General features: G+C 39.9%; 1 protein-coding gene across 1 annotated transcript in view; it reads right to left on the bottom strand.

Annotated features, from left to right (window-relative positions):
• Positions 1-23,556, bottom strand: part of LOC128446590 (copine-9-like) — a 211,097-nt gene that overhangs the window by 60,505 nt on the left and 127,036 nt on the right. The window lies entirely within an intron of this gene.

Genomic DNA, 23,556 nt, shown 5'->3' on the forward strand with positions numbered 1-23,556 from the left:
CAGGATTAAGATCGTAATCATTCTTGCTCCAGAGCCTGTTTCACCATCAGAGATTACGAATTAACTGCATCAGACTTGGAACACGATACTGAGATTGTTTTCATCTTCAGTTAGCTAAAGGCATTAGCTAATGCCATTAGCTACAGTACATTAACTGTGTGATACATGCAGTTCTCCCACAACAAGTTTCTGTTTTCTGCCCATCTGTTAAAGTTTGCAAAATCTGACCAGGAGCTAATACAGACCATAAACAGAAATGGGGAATATTTTTCAATTTGGGTCTTTTATATAATTTTATAAGCATCCTTCATTGGCCATACTAAATTATTGATTATACATATATATAACATCCCTAAAGTGCCGGGTGGAAGTGTCGGTGTAATATCTCTGTCAGAATGTGGTCTTGTGAAAACTGCTTTTTGGAACCAAACTACTTAAAAGTTTTAACTTTGCCTAAAGCTTTCATCCACAGCTGTATATTTTAATACAGCTATGTGTTAAAAGTGTTAAAAATTGTTATGTTGAAAGCATCAACTTTATCCAGACCTACTGGGATTACAGTTTTGTATTGTTAGGTCTATAATTTGGAGAGATGAGATGAGATAAACCGTATTGATACCACACCATGGACATTTTCTCATTACAGAAGATAGATAGAATGAGGTAGACAGTACTTTGGTGTACAATCAATAGCCTGAAAAATAATGACCAATCAGCTCATGTTCAAACCTTTGTGGTTTATGCTGATTTTCAGATCTTTTCACAACATTAAACATGACTAGCTTTACCTTCTAAATATCAATATTTTAACATTGTTACTGATGCTAGCTAGTGCTGGTATTTAACTCAGCACATTGACACAGAGCGTCTGTTATGACTTTTAACTATTTGGGCTTCTGGCTTTAATACAGATCCTCAGTGAGACTTTCATTTTTTTCCATCCCATGATCTTTCTCTCTCTCTATTTTGCTTTCTCTCTGTCAGCGGCCTTGAGATCCTATATTGAGAATCCCCATAACATTGTTGTGAGGTCTCCATGCCCTTTGACCTTTGAACACCAAATTTGTATAATATAATGTTTGTGGCGCCTGCCTGGCACCGGCGCAGAGGCATACAAAGCTTGGGGATTCTGGAAACCGTGAATAACATTTTTAATATTTAATTTTAACATTTCAAATACGTTTTTTTCCACAGCCATGGCTCAGGATGTAGAGAGAGGTAAAGTTCGACCACTAATCAGAAGCTCAGCGATTCAATCGCAGGCTCCTCCATTCCTCATGCCGAACAGAGATAACGAACCCAAACTGCTCGTGACGACTGCGCTGAGTGATGTGTGTTAGAGAAAGTGATGTGTGTGAATGTGTGAATGGCAAAAACTGAACTCTGAAGCACTTTGAGACACACTACTTATGAGAGTAGCACCAGACATGCAAATACCAATATCATTTAGAAATGAAAAGTCCCAGTAATCTCATGCCTACATTATCATTGTCTTGAGACCCATTTGATACAGTTTGACATGGTTTCGCAAAGTGGATGAGGAGGAATACTTCCAAGTGTAAGATGTTCCAAAAACAACACATTTCCTGCTGCCACCAGGGGGCGCTGTGATTTTAAGTCACAATTTCTGTGTAGATGTTTTCAGGTCACAACTCTTGACTAACATGTCTAGTTTGGACTCGATTGGACCAAATATGTCCAGATACAGAAGCTCGTGTTTTGATGTCGTGTAATCAAACTTTGACGCCACGTCATGGTCACACGGTGTGACGAAATATCGATGTTTGAGTAAGTTTAGATCTCCTGTTAAGTTATTCTTACCCACCTAGCGTAAAAAGTATGAGCAAAGCGTCTCCTTCAAAAGTACTTTATTTTTGCTGAACACCGGCTCTGTTCATCCGTTAAGTGCACAGGTAACGGGGACCAACTGATGACACGTGATACAAACAGATACCGTAACATCTCTAACAAACGGGCAATAGTGCTACCGTAAAACAATAAGAGCGTTCTCTATAATGATAATTTAACATCTCCATCTTGTTGTGATGACACTCAACAAATTTTTAAGTTGATCTGATGAAAGCCCTACGACAAGTACATCAAAGTAAAAATGGCCACTAAATCCAAAATGGCGAGCTTCCTGTTGCGTTTTTCATAATGCTCTTTGAGGCTTTTTTGTGCATCTGGTCAAGATACACAACTGTCCTCATTTTCGTGAGGACTGCTAGAGGACTGCTTCGTGAGGAATGCTAAATGACGGGCTTTTCCGTAGGTGGCGCTGTTGAGCTATTTTGCCGCGCCCATTTCCAAATACCTCAAAATACGTAAATTTCACCAATTTCTAATTTACTGCAAACTTTAGAAACTTTTTGAGCATGTTGAAGCCCTCATAAAGCCCATTTACTACAATCAGAATAATCCTTACAATTTTAATAGGGCCTCTCACTGTTGGTGCTCGGGCCCTAATTCTCAAGCATTCAATTTTATTGGCTACTAAAAGACAGGGATTCAAAACTGGAAACAGGCTCCTGCTTTTAAAAAGATAAAATGCATTTGCTAAAAGGAAAAAATCCAGTGACAAGAACTAAATAGCTTTTGCTCTGCTTTGCACATAAATGTAAGATGAGTGATTTCTTTGTGTGTGCCGATTGTGTTCTTCCAGCCTGAAGAACTACTTGTCATGAAGTCACACGAGGCATGGCAATTATACAGTGGTGTAGTGAATATTTAATAATAGTGAATATTTGATCAGTTTTGTGTGGCTCTTCAACCACTTTTGAACATTTTCATCATTATTTCACTTATTAGTTAAGATAAATAATGGACAACTCTGGAGGTGCCTGCATGAGCACCTATGTGTGATTGATGTTAGCTACAAGGCAACAATAGTCCCTCTGGCTGTTTGTGGGGGAGCCACGTGGCATGGTCTTTTTGCCATACCACATTCTTACATTTAAAAAAAAATAAAATAATTCGGAACGTGCTTCAGTGTTTGTCATCAGGGCACACAAATCCTGTGGGAGTAGATTTGTGGTTTTTAGATCATTCAACATTAAACGTTAACATTTTCACAGTGACAGAATCCTCTATAGCTACAATGCATACCAAGGGTTTCACTATGAAAACTACTTCTGCAGATAAGATAAATATATTGCTCTATTATTTCACAGTGTGCACTCCATTATTAAAGCCATTCTAAATACAGAAAATGGAGCTCTCTAAACTAAGCCTGTCATTAGGCTGCAGTGATAGCCTCCAGCAGTTTGTCCCATATAGGCTAGTCCTCATCATAGTCACTCAGCAGCGACAGAGATGTCCTCTGATGGCTCAGGGAGCAGTGCCCTATCACAGCTTCACTGAAAATGAATTGTTGACATGGTGACATGTGATCGGTAATATCAATAATATATACCTTTCAATCTGTCTGTCCTTTGATTTTCACAACAACTTCTCATTTGCTTGACTTGAAATTTTGCGTGTGTGTTTGTGTTGCTGAGGCAGCAAGGAAGTCAACTGTGACGGTTTTTGATGAGAGCTTCATCAGAAACATAAGAAAAACAACTTACTATATTAGTGCTGAAGCAACTCATTCGCACGGACATCTATTTTGATCACTGCCCATCATAAAAAAGGACTGTCTTGTCAAAGTATGGATTTCCCCATAAAATAAGCTTTAATATGGAGTATGGAACTCAACAGCTTTCATCTTTGTACTAAAATAACTCTTTGCTAACTTTTTTTAATTGGTGATTTATCATGCTGTGTCTTTTCATGTCCAAATGATCATAACATGTAATTGTGTAGTGTAGAAGAGAATTGGTTCACTCTGGAGCCTTTCAATGGGCAAGTCATTAAAAACCAAGTTTTGCAACTCTTCAAATGTTGGACCTGAATACTTCTTGTCTCCCTATTTTTACTCTCACTGCAATGGAAACTAGAATCACTACATTCCCCCACCAACCAGTGTCATCCTACAGACTAATATGAGGTGACCCTAACACTGAAGTCTAATCAATTAATCTTTGAGTCCATGTGACCACTAGTCAACATTTAAGAAATTCCTGGAAGGAAGACAGACAAGCAGACGAATGGACAAACAACCCGAAGACATAATGACTCCAACCATTGGCTGTAGCTCCAGTTAATGTTCTTCAAGGAAAAAACACATTCTGTGAGCTACACTTTGAAGGTTCGGGGAGAAATATACTTATTAAGAACCAAATGATCTTTGTCTTTTGAGATCACATGGCTTAATGACACAAATCTGTTAGATAAATACATTGCACCCCTGTATGGCTACTAGTGTAACACCTTGAATGCAAGTCTAAATTAATAGCCTTGTTGCAGAATCTCTCATCTGATAATTTTTACCTACCAAATGAATACATTTTTACAGGCACACAAGACATTAAACCCTTCCAACAATGTGCCATCTTCTATTTGTGCGATATCATCTTATCAAATGGGAGCGGCTGGTGTGACTCAAAGACCTTGTGCGCTAAGCAGGTGGGAGTTTTAGCTCCAACAGGTTCAGCTCAGCTAGATAAGGAGCAAGCCAAGGACCTGAATGAAAGACAAAACAAGTCTCCAGCAAGTCTCAAGCAATCAAATACAAAAAAATTATAGTAGTTAGCGAGGTAACTTTGTGCTTTGTGACATTGTGAGTTATCCAGCAGGAAGTAGCCATTGTTGATTAACTGTGACCATAAAAGCAACAATTCTCAGATAGACTGCCCGCTTTGTTGCTTCTATAAAAAATTTCACGAAGTTTAGGGAAAATGTAATGATTTAAAATAAAAGCTATTAAATGTTTAATTTATTTCATATCTCTATATGATTCAGGGGCTAAAAAAAAATGCCAGCTCTTCAGAACACCATCATTTTTAGGGGGTCACTTTCTAAAAACGCTTGGGTTTTAGAGTGCATTTTTATTCTGCGCCTTAATGAGTAAAAAGCGTGTTGTGCAGGGTACCAATTCTTCAACACTAATTATCTCCTCACCCTTCTGTCATGAAGACGGACATGGAAGTCTAGAGACAAGAGTGCATCTATATGTGCAAGTGTGTGTCTACACCTAAAACATGCATGTGGGTGTCCAATACTGACAATGTGTGAGGTTGTCCCTCTGTCAAAGTGTCTCTCCCCACAGGGCTTTCTGCATGGAAAAACTGATGTTCATTTTGATTAAAAAGGAGGGAGCAGGAGAAGAGGAAGCGGATGGGGTGGGTGAAGACAGTAACATTGGCCTCTGCCACACTCACACACACACAAAACACATCCTCCACCCCTTTCTCTCCTGTCACATACTGATGGGAAGGACAGGGCGAAGGACGACTGACAGCATGAGCAGCTCATTCAATTACACAGCTCTGATGAAAAGCTTTCATGTTCTCAGAAGAGCGCAGATGACAGAGGGAGGAGAGGAGGGAAGTGGTCTGGGTTTGGGAATACACCGTCTTCAGCAGAGGCAGTGCGAGGCTGACTATAAGTGGGAAGCACAAAAAAGAATTCCAGCAGGAAGGAGATAGCTGGTGTGTGAAGAAAATGTGTACAAGCAGCCACAAAAACAGGACATATTCATAAAGAGAATAAACAGATCCAAATAAATCCATTTGCATTGTGGATTGTTCATGTCTGCTGCTTGATTTGCTTGGAAATGTCAAGGCACTGCCATTAGAGCTTGATTTGACAACATATCACATTACTCTTAGCTTTGCAGGCTAGTAAAGCAATGTAACAATTCAACAGTTTCTTGATGCATGCTTACTTACATCATCCCAAAACTGCATTTGCACTTACAGCTCATTCACAAATGCAAAAGCATTTTGATGTTGTTACAGATTGGTTATTTTGAGATGTATATGTATATTTATATGTATATTTGTGTATGGGAAGAATCACTAAGTCAAACTTTTACTAATTTGTTCAGAGGGTCAGAATTCTTATAACTTCAAGGATCCTGCAGCATAGTTTAAAATTTATGATTTTTTCATGTTCAATGTATATATTTTTTACTGATTTGGTTAAGGTAATTTTACTCAATAAAAATGTCATTAATATGTTTGAAATATGGATTTGATATTGTCTTGTCATGTAAAGAAATACACTGGCAAGTGAACAAGTAAGTGGACACAACTGTTTATTAGTAACGTAAATTATTATTATAGATTATAGATATAGATTATAGATGTGCAAATGGTAAAAAAAAAAATTGTATGACTTATTGGCCTGATTTCCTTCAGATCAAATCACACCGGCCTTGATCTAGGGTCTGTAACCAAATTCTGAACTAGGTTTTAGGGACCCTGATTCACGCAGGGGGATTATTTATTCCAGATTTTAACCAAATTGTTCCTCAAATCATACAAAAACCATCTGGGGTTTATTCTGTAGAATTTGTTTTACATATATATAACAGACAGATAAACCAACAGCACTAGCAGCAACATAATATAGTTGACAGACACAGCAATACAGTAATCTTGGGAAACTGCTGCACACAAGACTCGTTTTTCTTGCAGTCACACAAGAGGGTTTTGAGTATTACCATTTCAATCACAGCGTACCAGCTGAGTTAATGACTTCTCTTTGTGTACGTGTACAGCTAGTCAGTAGCCAATTAATGGAAACATAAAAGATTAATAACAAAGCAGAAGTTCAAGAAGTTACAAAATCACCTCCTCCACTTCTTTCCTCACTCTATCTCCCTGTCTCTTTTGTTCCATTGCTCTGCCTAACAGTAATTAGATAACGAGCAGCCACCCACTACCAATCTTTAAAAAAGTCTTATCAGCCAATGCACATGCCTCTATGTAAGAAGACAAGACAGCATTGGCTCTCATCTATCCTGTAAATGAAAGCGTAAACAAAGCAATAGTGGAGTCCTGCACTAAAGGGTTTCAGATCCAAAATATTTAACCTGATCAGAGACGGATCCATGAAAATCAGAACCTTTCATGTTTAAATTAATTTAGTTAAAAAAAGAGACCGGGGGCAAAATAGAGTAAAGAGCAAACATCAAATTCTTCTTTTCATTAAATAGTGTCAAACCCATGTAGTGCAGGGTCAGACTATCAATGCGGAATTCAATTGAACTATTCTCAGATATTTGAGAAAGGACATTTGATGTAAAAGAGCTGAATGGATGTGATGGCAACCAGGCTCCCTGCTACTTCTTCAAATACAATTCAAGCTGAATGGTCACCATTTTAACCCTGTGAAAGAGATTCACCATGCGTTACTCTATGGGCTTACAGAATGGTAATTTGCTGTATGATAACCATGTTTGCAGGGATAGTGGTCAAATCTGGATCAGGGTTGGTCCTGCCTTGTTATAGACATGGTCTTGGGACATTTTTATCAAACCTTTTAGCAAAGCTCTGGAGATGGTTGCTGGGGAGAAGGATAAGTGGGCTACCTGCCTTTGTCTGCTGCCATCAAACTGGACCCAGATGAGTCAAAGTTTAAGGAAGGTGGCTTAGATGTCTGTCTCCTCGTCCGTGTCTTTTTTTAGGAGTTGACAAGATTAAATATGTACTTCTTTCAACAATGCTGTTTTGGGTTGGAAATACCTACAGGGATGCATCCTCCATAGGGAGTCATACAGAAAGCAGCCTAACCAGAAGGCTCATCTACCTCACCTGGCTCCTGCCATTTATTCCAGCTCACTTTTACTACTTGTATTCGCGCTCATACTTTTGGTCAACACCCATGAAGATGGCCATTCAGCTTGAAGTTCCTTCAGGTATTTTGCAGAAGTATGGGGTGCCAGGACAGCCATTTTGTCTCGATATAACTGTAGTGAGAGCTGTGAGTCTGTCTTTTTGGTGTTGGACCCTGCTCAGGTTGTACCTTGTCACCAATTTTGTTTCTACCTCTTATAGACAGAAACCTAAGGTGCAGTCCAGGTAAAATATATGGTATAATGGCCTTAGGATGCATTTCTGCCTTTTAGCCGATAATGTGGATTATCTGCCGACCTCATCAAACAAGGCAGCGCCCTGATGAGGAGTCCATCTTTGTTTTCTCCTCAATTTTCACTACAGGGAAAATCAAAAGTAATGCTCCAGTATGCAGCTCTCAAGTGCAGATGTGGCTGAGGGCTAGAATGCTCGTCCTCTAACCTGAAGGTCAGCAGTTCGCTCCCCAGTCTGACCCATTTGAATCCTTGGGCCAGATGCTGAACCCTGAATGGCCCCCCATAGAATAACAAAGTTCTGCGAATAGATGCACTGTGTGAATGGGTGAATGTAAAACTGTACTATAAAGTGCTTTGAGTGGTCTTTAAGACTAGAAAGCGCTATATAAATACAAAACCATTTACCATTTAGAACAACAGCGATGATCACACTTGAGATGTTGTGTGGGGAGTGAGTCAGATGAAGAACTGAAGGAACTATTTCAGTTTCTCTGGAGCTGCAGCTGTTTTTGCTTTGTTGTAGTTGGACAGCAAACAACAAAACACAAGCCAAAGCAAAATCAATTAAACAACCCAGTCAGGCAATAGCAAGGGGAGCACCTAAAATAGAAATTGAATCACCAAAAAGGGTGCTACATGTAAGTAAATGTGTGTTGGTTGGTTCTTTGTTCATTTTTACAAATTTCAAAACATAGTAAGTCAGGCAGACACATCCATATTCCAATGCCAAAATTGGCATGTTGAAGAAAACTCTTTTGAAAATGGAATCTTTCCTTCCACAAAGACATGCGTAATACATAATAGAAGATGAGGATACAAGGAAAATGCGTGCCCTTCTCCAGCATCCCCCAGAGCCAATAATGAGCATGGGCTTTTTTCAGAAAAAAGAGGTAGATTCATTATGCATGTTTGTGTTATTTTGCTTCATGCTCATCCTCCTGTGAAAAGCGACAAGAAATTTCACGCAAGATGAGGAGAGCTTTTAACTGGCAGTGAGGGGTCATTATGAGTAAATCTCTTTTCACAGGTACTAAAGTGGATTATTGAGAAGATTTAGAGCAGAAGGCAACAGGAAGTGAATGAAAGAAAAAATGTGATGAGAAAATGAGGTGTTTGACTTTGTTGTCTTTCTGGAAACCTCACATATTCATGCTGGTCTGGCCTACATAAGGACTGAAACTGTGGAGTATATTTTATTTCTCTCATGAGGGGCAAAGCCTACAAACACAGTTATAATTTAATTGGAGGGAAATGTATTCCACGCCTGGCAAGAAGCTATTACGTTGTTTTTAATAATAAATTGCCAGTATGACTGAGGTTGAGCGTGGTGCAATGAGTGGTGAAATCCTTGCCATGCCTATTACCTACATGATGGTCGAGGGAATAGCTAATGGCAACATACTGCAACTGTCAGGGCTGAGGTGGAATAAAGGAGTGATGAGCTGTAATTTATATCTTGATGTGGAAAGCTGGTGTTGAGTCTTAGCTCAGATTCAGCGTAATTCACATTGACCTGAGTCAACTAAGAGAATCAGGAAGATGGCATCTTATATTAAAATAAATTAGCAACATTGTTTCCTCGTCATTTAGCCTGTTTGAGTGATTAATAAAATATCTATAGAATGTAGAGTGCTCATGCTGATTGAAGGGTTAGAGAGGTGCTGGCCTGGAGCTGCTTGCTGGATGTGAGAAAACAGAAATAAATCTCCAGAGACAAACTGACCTCCTTTTTCTGTTCCTGTGAAGTATAGGGGGAGTTGACGGAAAGAGTGATGGAGGGAGATAAAGAACAAGGTTTCCCACTGCTCCCCCAGTATGGAGCCACACTGGATCTCATTCATTTGAAATGACTGTTCTCTTTCTAGGTCACTTTAAGGCCTATCTGCTGTACCACCACTGCTGTGGGAATAAAGGAGCTGTTGGACGCTTGTGAAATTTGCCTTTTTAAAAAGGATTTCATAATTAATACTTTTGGATGAAAAGTTAATTTGACAAGTACATTGTATAATTAATTGCTGTGTAGCACTCAATCACCTTGCTGCAGTTGATTTATTGCATTGGAAATTCCCACTGACTGAAGTTGGTTTAAAATAACAGGAATAGTTTGTGTGAATACACCTCTAACTGTTGTGTAATTGAGTATTGTGTAATAGTTTGTATATTTGTAATGTCTCAGTTGCCCATTGATGAGCTCCCTTCCAGCTGATTAATCTCTCCACATCCTGCAGTCTGTAATGCTGATCCCTCTCCTGTCTGTGATACACTGTGAATGTGTTGGTTTTTATGTGGTTTGTATGGCAAAGTTGATTTTTCCAGACAGAATGGTTGACTATGCTGTCACTGTGAAGGGAAATAATATAACACTGACAATAGAAAATTTCAATATTTTTTGTACCTCACATTGTTGTGTCTGCCAATGTTGTGTGTGCCCCTGTGTTTCATGGCTTTGTGTATATACATAAATAAAAATAAATTCAGATTTCATCAGTTAGATTGACGATGGGGTCGTTGTGATGGAAGTTTTCTGGAAGCTGGTGAAAGGAGAACACAGCATCTCAAGTTAACTCCTTCCCTCCCCACCTCATATCCGCCCCACAACAATACATCCATGAACAGCTAGAATTGCTGTCGCTATTCTATTTTACATTTTATTGGATTGTAAAACCTAAATCATGCATGCCGAAATTGTAAATGGTTTTGTATTTATATAGCGCTTTTCTAGTCTTGAAGACCACTCAAAGCACTTTACAGTACAGTTTTACATTCACCCATTCACACACACACATTCATACAGTGCATCTATTTGCAGCACTGTGTTATTCTAGGGGGGGCCATTCGGGGTTCAGCATCTTGCCCAAGGAACATTCGGCATGCAGATGTGTCAGACTGGGGATCGAACTGCTGACCTTCAGGTTGGAGGACAACCACTCTACCCCTCAGCCACAGCCGCCCCAAATCACTTTGTGTTCCTGAGCATAGATATGACAATTAGCCACTAGACTGCCCATGTATTTTTGACCGGACCTTGGGAATTGCTGAAAAGAGAAGGGAGTATATGCGGACTGAGACAGGCACTCTTCTACTTATGGTGCTGTATGGATGTCATGTGTGAGGATGATCAAAAACTGAAATACTCCAGCTCCAAACCCTTTTTATAATTCTCTCTTCACTGCCGCAGTCAGGGACACCCACACTACCGGCTGATATGTTCGACATGGGGTCACACAAACAGTCAAGCCCAGAGCATCCCTCTGCTTTCAAATACTTAAAATATGGTCAGGTCTTTCTTGATGTAACATTAATGAACAAAGACAATTTAACTATCAATAAGAAATACTATTCTTGTTTATATAAAATACATCATTCAACCCTTCACAGTGTAGGTTGCAAAAAGTATGTAAACATATTGGAGAGAGACTAATGAATTTATTTTTCAATGTACCACTGATGCAGACGCCAGTACTAGATATAATATTTGTGGGTTAGGGTTATGGACAAGAAATTATGTTCTGACTTCTACATCAACCCTCAGTCATTAATTTATTGGATTTAAGACCAGAGAGAAGAGATGATGGCAGGAACCACGTCTGTGTGAGCAGAGAAAAAAAATTCTATTCAAAGGCTTTCACTTGATGATCTATTGTTCTGATGTAAGTAAGAGAGAAAGAGAAGAGAGGGAACCTGTGGGAAAGAGAAGCATTACTACATCTGCAAACTGCCTTTGATCCTTCAGCAAATTGTCTTGAAACAAAGTCAGGATTGTCTTGCCTTCATTAGAGAAAACTTTGATCTCGCTAGTTTGTTCTTCTCTGATGACCCATCTCTCTTTCAGTGGCAAACACAAACACACAGACACTACAGGCTCAGAACTCTATTTTAATGATCTAAGCTAATGGAACAAGTGCATGAGAGGTGTGGAAAAAAGGTCACTACATAAGGGGTATGGTGTAAAATCATGGTACTTAATCATTGGTGTGCCATCTCCCTTCAAAAAACCATATGCACCTTGCACCTTGGTGGATTGATATTATAATGGCAGAGATGTCAGGTAATAAGAGAGAATGCTCTTCTGCAGAGGTATATGGATCAGCTTGGGTGGATAACAGTGAAATTGCACACAGACCATCTTTGTGTGTAACAAGCAGAGTGCACATTGTTTGTGTGCCTACCTATGAATGTGCTTATTTTTTATAATGTGCTCTTAAAATACAAGTGAAATACTGCAACTTTGATGCCAATACTAAAAATGTGGCCACTCTACAGGAAAAAGACAACTGCATTGGTTTGACACTACAAAGGACATGTGCTTCTCCCTTTGTGCTGGATGCTCTGTGTTACTCTGTGAGGAGAGGCGGTAGACTAGTGGCAGAAAGTTGGTCTATGGGCAGAAAATCCGACCGTGGTCTCTGGTTTGACTCCACGGAGTGACAACAAAAAACATACCTGGATGAACAACACCTGGATCTGTTCCCCACTGTCAAAGTGCCTACCCCACCCCACTGTCTAAAGGCCGGTGCATGCTTCTGCGTTTTCACGGGCCCACAAGCGCAAGAGCCCTTCCGGGCCCCATACGTGCTTATGTATCTCTTCTTACGTGCTTATGTGCGTCGCCCAATTTTTCTAACTAGACGGCAAAGCTCCGCAAGCCTCCCGCAGCCCGCAAGGGATGTGATTGGTCTGCTAACTACATCCTTTCTGGAGTCGCATTTCCGGTTTCATGCAACATAATACCGGCAGAAACAACGGAAGATTTAGAAGAACGAATATGGACCAAATAGAAGAGCGTTTGGCAGAAGACATCCGAAAGTATGACCACTTGTATAACCCGTCACTGAATGGAGGATTTGTCCGCCAGAAAAAGGCTACGAGGAGCCGCAGTGGCTATGTAAATAAACAATCGACGAAGAAGAAAGAAGGCGTCTCTAAGGTCGTCTTCGACAAAAAATATACTCTGCCTAGTGTTCTGGCGGAGAATTGCTGTATAAGACGCGCAGCGCTTGGGGAAGCTTGAGGAAGCATGAATGACAAAGAGTCCTGCGACCCAGCTGCGTGAAAAGCCTGCACCTTACCCCCCCAACACCTGCTCCCCGGGCGCCGTGCATGGCTGCCCTCTGCTCTGTGTGTCCTCCTGTGTTCACCAGATGGGTCATAGCAGAGAACAAATTTCCCCCCCTTGCATGTCGTGTGTGTGTTCATGTGTGTGTGCATGTGTGTGGGACCAATAAATGTTTCTTATCTTATCTACAGCACCGACTAAACAACACAACCTACAAGCCAAACATCTTAAAAAAGGGAGCCAATTAAGAAGTATCCAAAGTCTGATGATTCTTATTCCCCTGTGCCAAAGAACTTTGTTCTCGTAAGCCTAAGAACACCTCAGGACATGAGGACCTGAAAGATACAGCTGGTAAAAGATTATCTGAGCAATCATCTACTTGGCCCACTACAAAGCTCCTCCTTGACCCTGATAAGAACTGTAAGGAAGAAATGGTTAGTTTGGTTTAGACTTTGATTAACCTTGACTTTTTTCTCCATCAGTACAGATTATACGATATGTTCTTGATCATTGAAAAGTTGAACCTTAAATGTTCCATTTTCTTCAAAAAAATACAACAAATATAAGCCAAGAGGATACAGCAATAAAAATAAGGTATATTCAGTTTAAGTGCCACCCAGTCAGTGATTTAGTGAGCATAAATGAGAAATGACAATTACCTGCAGGCTAAACGGCCCTATTAATAGCTTCAGCTGGTAAGACTCCTGACAAAAACTTTCAAGAACCCTTCAAGGTACTCCCCTTCTGCCAGAAAGGAGCCAATAGAAATGGATCAATTTTCTTTGCCAGTGTCTCCTCACAGCGAGGGGGTGACAGGGAGAAGGTGGGTGGCGTGCTTTGGCATCTCTAGCTAATTATCCATTTGGACAAAGTTCAAATACCCCACTGTGGAAATTATGTTCATTGTTTATGCATCCGATGTGCCTAAAAGTTTGCTCACAGAGAGAAGAAGGAATAATCTGAGGCATGGCACTCACTTTTAAGCTGCTTCCATACATACAGAGTGAACTCAAGGTAATCTCCATTTTTCTGGAGGGGTTGTCGGTGAGAACGCAGATGTGAGAGGCATTCTCCGGAGGACATTCTCCAGAGTTTCTCCAGTCAGTACCCTTGTAAAAACTCTGGATAAAATCTGGATGAACCCATGTGGGAACACAACAAGAGATTCTCTGCAGGATCCACTGTGAGCGGTGGGGTGTGTTGAGGATGTTTCTCACGACAGAGCCAAAATTAAAGAAAAAACTGAAAGATTAATAATATCTCAGGAACAAAAAACAATGCCATAGAGAGAACTGGAAAACGACTTCAAGCTGCTCGCTTCATATTGTCACTGTTCTCGTTAGTCAATTGGGGCTCTGATTGCACAGAACAAAATAAAAGGTTAAATGCAAATTTAACATGCCAAAATTCAATCTCCCTTTCAGTACCATGGACAGTGCTACTTGGCTACTCGTACCAATATGCAGTAGCACATTGTGCTCTGCTCTCATACTGCAGCGATTCACTTAGATATACAGCATATCAAAAATGGATATTTTATATCTTTAGGTAAGTGGGCTATTTGTGAAATATAGCACTTATCACAAGCTAAATTTGTCCCCGGATAGCAATTATTCATCAGATGTAGAAATATCAAAGGATGAAATTCACACACCTTCCCCTCTGGCAAATCACAACCAGGATTAGTTTCCTTTTAGGCCATCAGCCTCTCAACTGTCTACTGAGACACAGTGTGATCTACTTGCCAAAATGGGCATGGATCACAGGTCCTCGTTTCACATGTGAGATAGACATCTCCATGTGATTATGTATAACTGTCATTCTGTGCTTTCATGTGAAATTTCATGTAATAAATGACCTTTCAGTTTAAATTGATAGGAGTGTAGATATGTTGTATGTCTTTTTTCATTTCGATTGTGTTTATTATTCATGAAAAGCATTCACAGCTCCAGTCCACAGTTTGAATCTTATTCAAATAACAACTAACAAGATAATGGATCTCATCCAGTCAGTTCCTTTTCAAGATCAAAGGGTAACTACAGAGAACAAGGTGAGCACGGTGTAGCTGCCACCAGAGGTTACACTGTAGTTAGCTGTTAACATCAGACTCATTAAAAAGACAAACTATACAGATGTAGTGTGTTTTCTACATATATGGTCGTATACAAGATCCACTGAGCTGCTGCCGCAATTATCTAATCCTTTATTGGTTCAAACACTGATCATCTGTGTGTAAGCAGCATGAATTAGTCATCCAAATATTTGTGTTAAGTTAGGTTATGGATAACTGCAAGTGTAGAGGCCTCAAATTAAAAGAGTTTGGCCGCCTGATCAGTTGTGTTTAGTCTTTTGTGAGCAATGTGTTTACAATGAGTAGACATAACCCGGGAATCTGTTGTGCAGTTAAATTCTGTCTTTTATAAAGCTACAGCACCGACGTGAAATTGTGTTTTGGTATGGATGGAGGTTTATTTCTGATACAGAGATAAAGCACTTGTCGGGACAGGGATCAGTGTGTATCGGTGTCAAGTGAATGTAGCCTTGCTGCCATGGCACCCTCTCATTTTTATTCAAATGAGTAAGTGTCACACTGTTCTCATAATAAAGTCAGTGTTTGTTCTGCTACAGAAATGTTGTCCAGGGTTGTTTGAGTTGTTGTTCAGCTGTCATGAGTGGAGGGAGGTGAGGCTGAGGGTCTGTAAGTTTCTCCTACAATAGAACACTTGTATTCTTTTCTTTTAAGGTTGTCCTCCTCTCACCTCCAAAGTTTTTTAATTCACTTTTCTTTTTCTTGCTTCCTGTGTTTCATTATTCATGTGCAATTACATCATTAAAAAGTAAAACGAATCCCAACACCGCACACCAGAGTTGAGTGTCACAAATACATTTGTGCTATATTGCATTACGCATTACCCATCTACTGAAGATTTGTTACAGAGCTGTGGAGAACAGAAAGCATGGAAATTAAGGTTAGACTGATAATGATATATCCAAGATCTTTTAATTGCAGGGAGAGGGTGCAGTTTAATTACGAGGGTTAAAACTAGCGGTCAATGATGAGATGTAGAAAACACTTGAGGGGACTGGGGGAATCCACCAAAACATTTTTCATCTGAATCTTAATTTTCTCAGAGCTAAGAGCCTCATGCTATGTGAAATGTAATTACAGGGATTTAAGAGCAGTGAGCTGCCAGGTTGCTGCTCTGCACATGTGTTAGGCTGCAAGGGGAAAGAACAAGGACAAAGCAGCAAATGAAAATACCTTACAAAGACCATCCCAGACATTTTGTGTCAGGATACTGTCACAGTGTCTGTCACAGGTAGTCAGTGAAATAACTTTGTGATTGGTTTCAGTCCAGTGGTGCGTCATTTAACTTTTATCCACTGAGTAAATTACATGAAAGGATACATTTATTTAGCCGATAAGAAATTAAACAACTCCATATTTATCATTTATTTCTGACATTACAGACCCTCCAGCTCATACATCTCAATAAAAAGCTGCGACAGCTTGTTCCTGCTGTAAATTGATGTTTGCTTGGATATAATTCAGTTCGGGAACGTGACTCTGTCCTCTGGGGAAGATTTAATTATGGATGTATGAAATAAGCAGGTAGGCAGAGTGACCTGTGGATGGGCTCTGATTTATTAAAACATATGTTGAGTCTCAGGATCTCTATGGGGTCTGATATATTCTCAATCTGATGTCAGTGATTGCTGCGCAAGGCATTGTGGGTTATGGTTATCTAGGATATATAGGAGAGTAGCAAGTTATCAAAAGGGAGTGGTTGAACATTACTTTATGCAAATATGGGTAACATTTTCCTGGAATCTGCAATGTGATCTGTCAAGGTGTGGATCCTTAGAGGAGAGCGGGGTAATGTGAGACAATTTTTACATTTGCTCCACTCTAGGAGAGCTAAAATGATATATCAGTCAAATTTACACATTTCCCATTAATTCAGGATGTTTCCTAGCAATGGAAATGATCAGAATGTCTTCAGGACAAAGGGCAGTGAAAATATGATTGTTTTTTAAAAAGTGGTCTTGTGTCTCACTTTACCCCTAAGCTGGGGTGAAGTGAGACAGACACTAGTCTGTCTCACACTAGATACAGGGGGTGTCTCACATTACCCGATGTCCCACATTACCCCGCTCCCTACTGTCGTTTCTGAGTTCATTTTACCCTTTACCTTAAAAACCACTGATACAGGCAAGACTCAGTTTGCTCTTGTCATTCCAAGTGTCATGTTCACCGGCAGAAAATTCAGATTAGATCCAATACAGCTTCACATTTAAGCCACATACACTGTATGTGTCTTACATGCAAATCAGCGTTGGCCGAGCTCCAGTGCAGAAGGTTGTGGTAACGCACCTTAAGCTGTTCGGCTCGCTAACAGTTCTCCATACCCAGACACAAAAAAACATGACTTGCATTAATGGAAGAGTGAGCCAAATTCAGCTCGTTCAGCTTGTTCAAGCAACAGATGCCACAACATGTTGCTCCTTCACACCAAATGTGCTGACTTTTCTCTCTCTTGCTGATTGACATTATGTTTCCTGATTTGTATTATAAAAATGTATTATCATTTATACCTATATGTCATTTTTTTTAATGTTTTAATGATGTAGCCTTTTTTTATTATTTTATTTTCAAAACCAACTAGATCACTATAATAATTACTATAGATTTGACTGATAAGATGCCTTTCCTCATGGCTCTAAACTGGGTGATCGCCAGAGTGTAATCACACACTTCAAAGGGTGATGTCATTAGATTCTGCTTCTTTGCTTCAGAGGAATGATTTCTCATGGTCGTTATAATTTCTGATTTGAAGGCTGTATGTTGGATGCGAAATTACTGTTACGGTACATCATCCTCAGATAGTTCAAACAATGTCTTATCCTTGTTGTTTATGCAAAAGAAGAGTAAGTGAATGTTATTATTGCTGTATTATAGTTTTATTTAGAGGTATAGAGGTTTATTTGACTTGAATCGTTATATATTATTTTTCCCATTCCGCATGCTGCAGTGTTTTTGGGCAAGATATAACCCAAATTGGCTCTGACGGATGTGCCGGCAGTGTATGAAGGATGTGTGATAGATAAAGGGCTGCACATGTATGCACCGTGTGAATGGTGAAATGGCCAAACTGTACTGTTTACTGAGCTTTAAGTGGTCATCAAGGCTAGAATAGTGGAATATAAATTCAGACCATTCACATTTACAGGCTGTGGTGTTCCAGTGTATGAAGAAAAGCTGCTGCGTGGTTCCTGGACAAAACAGGCTGAGGGAATGTGTGTGCCGTGAGGTTTAAAAGGGGCCCCCAGCTTGCTTCACACCCGAGTTCTCCTTGCAGGTTATCCGGCCCTGCCTGTGGAGATATTCTTTCGATCAGCGAAGGAATTTAAACTTTTGGAGCAGCAGGAAAAAAAGCTAGAAATTGTGATGGAGACATGTGAAACCTTGAAGCAGATGTTCAGGAGATGTGTCAAGGTTCAATGCCACGCTGAACTTGTCCCCAAGGGTTTAATTCACCCATGATGTTGCTCCTTCACAGAGTGCAGATCCGTCAAAGGGCTTATCATCATTTACAGCCATGCCATCCAGAGCTTCAAAACTCAGAAAACTCCTTTCCATGGCAACAGATCAAAATAAATGCAACTCAGACAGACAGGGATGCACAGATGTCAGTTCAGATCAGAACACAAACGCAGACGTCCTGCTCTGCTGAAACTCATCAAGACAAAACTACATGCTTGAAAGCTGCTCTCATTCTGTAATGACTAACTTTCAGAGAGATGGGAATCATCAGCCTCATGTCGGATGAACAGAGCTATTGCTAAACACAAAAGCAGTGGTGGCATGGCGCGAAGTGAAAGATCAGTGTGAGGCTCTGTTAACAGTCAGCAGTGATGGGGACTCATCTGATTTCTAGCCAGTTTGTGGATCAGTGGCCCGCTGGATGGGCATTGACATATCAAGCATCCATCTACATATGGCCTTGGAATATTTTATGAGTGGGACAGCCAACAGAACATGATGTACATCATTAAGCACCAGGTCGATCAAGTGTGCCTATCACCTGACACACCGCTCAGTATGGATTCTCTGTCTGACCTACCATGTACAATACTGTGAGAATTAATTGGTTTAACTTAACTGAGATCAATCCAATTCAATCTAATTTTGTTTGTATAGCCCATATTCACAAATCACAATTTATCTCATAGGGCTTAACAAGGTAGAAACCTCAGAGTGAGCCACATGTGGGGGATCCCTCTCTCAGGACATACAGAGGTGCATTTAAACACATCAACATATTTAAATATTTACAACATTGATTAGAAAAAAACGTTTTTAACATAATGGAAAGATGTTTCAAGTATTTATATAGAGATAAAAGGAGCAGCAATGACAATTAAAATGGAGGAGTTCTTGCCAGTAATGGTCGAATATGTAAGAAGCCATATTCTAAATCAAGCAGTCATAGTCCATAATCAGCCGCCACCACAAGAGATCAGAATTTATAATCCAGTCATTCTTAGCTGATAGTCTACTTTCATTGGTGCCCACCGAAAAACACACAAACACAATTTAATAGGCGCTGTTGCTATATGGAAAACTAAATATCTTCCGATTTCATGATGCCATTCACAGTGACTCTTGATCATGTGTCAAGTGTCATCGAAGCCATTGTGGGGGCACTTTACCACAGCAAAGGAGGTGATATAGCTGTGGTCGGTAGGTGGATTATTGCTACTGTAAATACAATTTCAGCCCACAAGCACTAAAGCCGACTAAATAAGTGGGTGCGTCGTGACTTGATGCTCAAGGTGGGTTTCCCTTCTAATCCTGTCCTCCACGTGCTAAATGCCACAGGGCTCCTTTCCTCTCCCCACCCAGCATCTGAAAATAGATCCTCACCATGGCTCTGATGTCATTTTAAGCACAGTAGAATAGTGCAGCTTGTAGGAAAACATTTCACCTCGCCAAATCTTTGAGCAGTGCAGAGTATGAAGTACCCTTCATGCGTTCAGTTGCCTTGGAAACCTGCCTGTCATCCAAAGAGGATCAATATTTTTTATTTTATTTCTTTCTCTGCGTGTGTGCTTTGAACGTAAACTCATATAGGGTTCTACCAAGGGTATCCTCTTCCTATGTTCCTCAGGTTATCAGAATGTCATATTTACCAGTGTTTTAACTGTAAGACCTCGACTCTGTCTCCTAAAAATTACATTTTCTATGTAATGAAACTACGACAGCAATCACACGTGGGAAAAGCAAATGCAACAGGGTTAAATGTTTGATTAACACAATAATGATAATATATGTTGTTAATTTACATGGTGCAACTAACAAGTATCAAAAGTAAAATGTTCACAAATACTGTATTTGCTGCTAAATTACCTGAAGCTTTCTAGTGACTGAAGCAAATTGAGTTGTGGTCATGTCAGGACCGGCTTGGTTGAGGTTAAGGAAAGATCCTGGTTTAATTTAATATAAAATAGATCACAGGGACGTTAGACCAAACCTCTTTATTTAAATTTACCAGAATCACCTGGTTTACCGGGATTACCCTACCACCTGTACAGAAAACCCTTAGACGGTGAGTAGATATTGATGTGACACTATAATCCATCATCAAAAGCGTGTGTGCATACAAATGAATGTTCAGCAATTTGTAATCATTCATACTAATGCATCCATGATTAATGCTAGTTTCATCACCGTGGTCTTTCAGAATGGTTTACAAATTAAGTGTTAAGCTAATTTTAAGCTTCAATATGTACACGTTACAATTTTGCAATCAACAAACTATTAATAAATTCATCTTTGTTTGCTTATTTTTAAAATGTTGAATAGCATTACATGTGGCATGGATGGAGATTTGGGTATAGATGGTACAAATATGTCCCTAGCATTGTCTTCTGAATCGTCCTTACTACTATATTTCCTCATCTCAAATGATCTTACCATTTTGAATCCCCTGTGTTCAGGGTTTCCTCTTTTTGAGCAACAGTGCATCTCAAAGAGAGATGGATATTAAGTTTACTACACCCCTGACATTTTCTGTCTGAGGACACATACTGACTCATTTACGACAAGAAGCAGGGGTTTAGAAGTTAGACCAACTTGGGACTTGTTAGTTTTTACCTGCGACTTGACTCAGAACTTAACATCAGGACTTTATCCTTATTGAGAAAGTCATGACCAATACTTGTGACTCTACAATCATTCACAATCAAAATTGATCACCTGATCTCACACATTGTCCATTTTAAATGTTAAATCTTCACGTGTGATCCTGGTATTATTCTTTGTTATATTCCAAAGACTCTACCTTAAAGTGCATTTAATCAGGTAGTGTTATCAATGTTTTGTCTTCTCAAATGGCAACAATTGTTAACCTTGTTTAAGATATCTGTCTGTGTCTAATAACTTTGAGATAAAGATATTCTCTCTCTTCTAATTTTGAGATGTTTAAAAGAAGTAGTAATCCCGGTTACAAAGGCTTTACATTTATCTTGATTTGTAAACTCAAACTCATGACATATAGCTCCAATAGAGATGGTATTATTTAAATGTTGGCAAGTGGCTGAGAAGTTCTCACCCATCGTGTGACAGTGTTCCCTTTAAATTTAGTATTGTACTGTGACATAATGTCACTTTTTTAAACCAACATTCAACTAATCCAACTCGTGCATGTGTCTGTCCATCAGATGTACTCTGGGTATGATGTGATCTCTGTACTTTCACGATGTATATCTGGCTGTTTACCCAGCGAGTGTGACTTCCATGCAGGTTGGAATCCTGTGTAATGAGACACACTTCCCTTCATTCTAACACCACCCACGCCTCTCACTGACAAGCTGTCTGATTCAGGAAATGCTCCCGCAGGCTTCAACAAAGATAAATGATAATGCAGGAGTAGCCTCTCCATCGAAAAGTCTCAGACTCGACCGATGATTTATAGGCGGTTGATAATGAAATGCTTGATGACTTTTTCTTTAGCCGTCGATGTTATTCATGGTTTTCAGCAGTCAACTATTTTAATAGTCTGAACATGTCCAGTGCGACATAGGATTTAATTCCAATTTGGTCTTCATTTACAACCAAATAAATGAAACAAAAACACGTGACAAGAAAATATCTCTGTTCCTTTTCTGCTTTTCTTCGATGAGATAATATCTGAAACGCTACATCATCACCCTTCAAATACACAAACACAACAAATTGCACATGTAGTAGCTCAGCCCATCACTGTGACTGTCTAATTATAGACAGAAAATGTTGAAGCCCTCTAAGCTCTCCAAACACATAAACCAGAGGCTTGGAAAAATAGTGTCTTCATCGTGTTTCATGCTGTCTCCGTCAGGCAAACACACCACTCGCTCCTCTGGCCTCTCTAAGGGGAAGAGAAGCTGCCATTTTGTCAGTCCCAGTGATGCTGACAGATTGCTCAAAGGTCGGTGACACACAGAATTTCATCAGCTTTGGATCATATTTCCTGTATTCTTACTGTTTCACTGTAGTGCCGTAAAATGCAATTCCTTAAATGGCAGTAGGTCATTTTTAATATTTCATATTTTGCAGGATGTGGGATGGAAGAAGCCTATACTTACACTTAAGAGCTTCCCAGTGCAACCACAGCTTCTCACTGCTGGCCAATGAGGAGCACCCGTTGAAGGGTAAAAGCCCTCGCTCAAGGACACCTTAATGACATCTACAGGAGCTGGGGGCTGTCTGTAAATTTCCCAGCACTCCTGTAGGCGAAAGCCTCCTGACCTCCTGATTGTGAGAGGAAGTGATGAGGTCCAGGTCAAGGTATACTCTATTACCTTCAGCAAGCAGCGCCATCAGTGTCCATAATAATGTCCACAGTGACTCCCAAATGAGCATTTCACAGTAATCACTAACAGACCGACAGGCAGCCATGCACAAGCTAACGAAACAGCCTGAGGAAATGAAGAGATACTGAAGAGACAGGTGTGTCACCATTTCTCTCAACATCAATGTGATTGACAACACTAACATCTGCAGATGGAATACTGATTTACAGGTTGGAGAAGCATGACTACACCACCTTCTGTATTATTCAGCGTCCTAAAGAGAAGAAACTATAGTTTACGATACATTTCAGAATTTCAGATCAAACTGGATTATCCGCAGTCTACCTGAATAAATAACAGTTGTCCCTTTCACAGCTTTAGGGTGTTCAAACTGCAGCAGTCAGACTTTTAACTAAATCACAAAAGCATTGTCTTATCTTCCTTATTTTAGCTTCGCTCCACTGGCGTGGATGTGATGTTTAGAACTGATTTTAAAATGTTGCTCTGAACGTTACGGCACTGCATAACCATCTCCTAAATAGAACGTCACCAGCCTGTAGCTTCAGATCTTCTGATAAGGTCCTGTTAGCTGCTGGGGGGTGACACGACCTCAACCCTCATTATTATTATTATTATTATTATTATTATTTTCATTCTTATCACGATGTATATTCAATAATGGGGTCTGCTTTGCAACATAGCATTTGATTTGAGATCAATGCTGCCACTGTCAAATGGCTGACGTGCT

This window comes from Pleuronectes platessa, chromosome 2, assembly GCF_947347685.1.
Source record: "Pleuronectes platessa chromosome 2, fPlePla1.1, whole genome shotgun sequence".
In the NCBI taxonomy this organism is placed as follows: Eukaryota; Metazoa; Chordata; class Actinopteri; order Pleuronectiformes; family Pleuronectidae; genus Pleuronectes; species Pleuronectes platessa.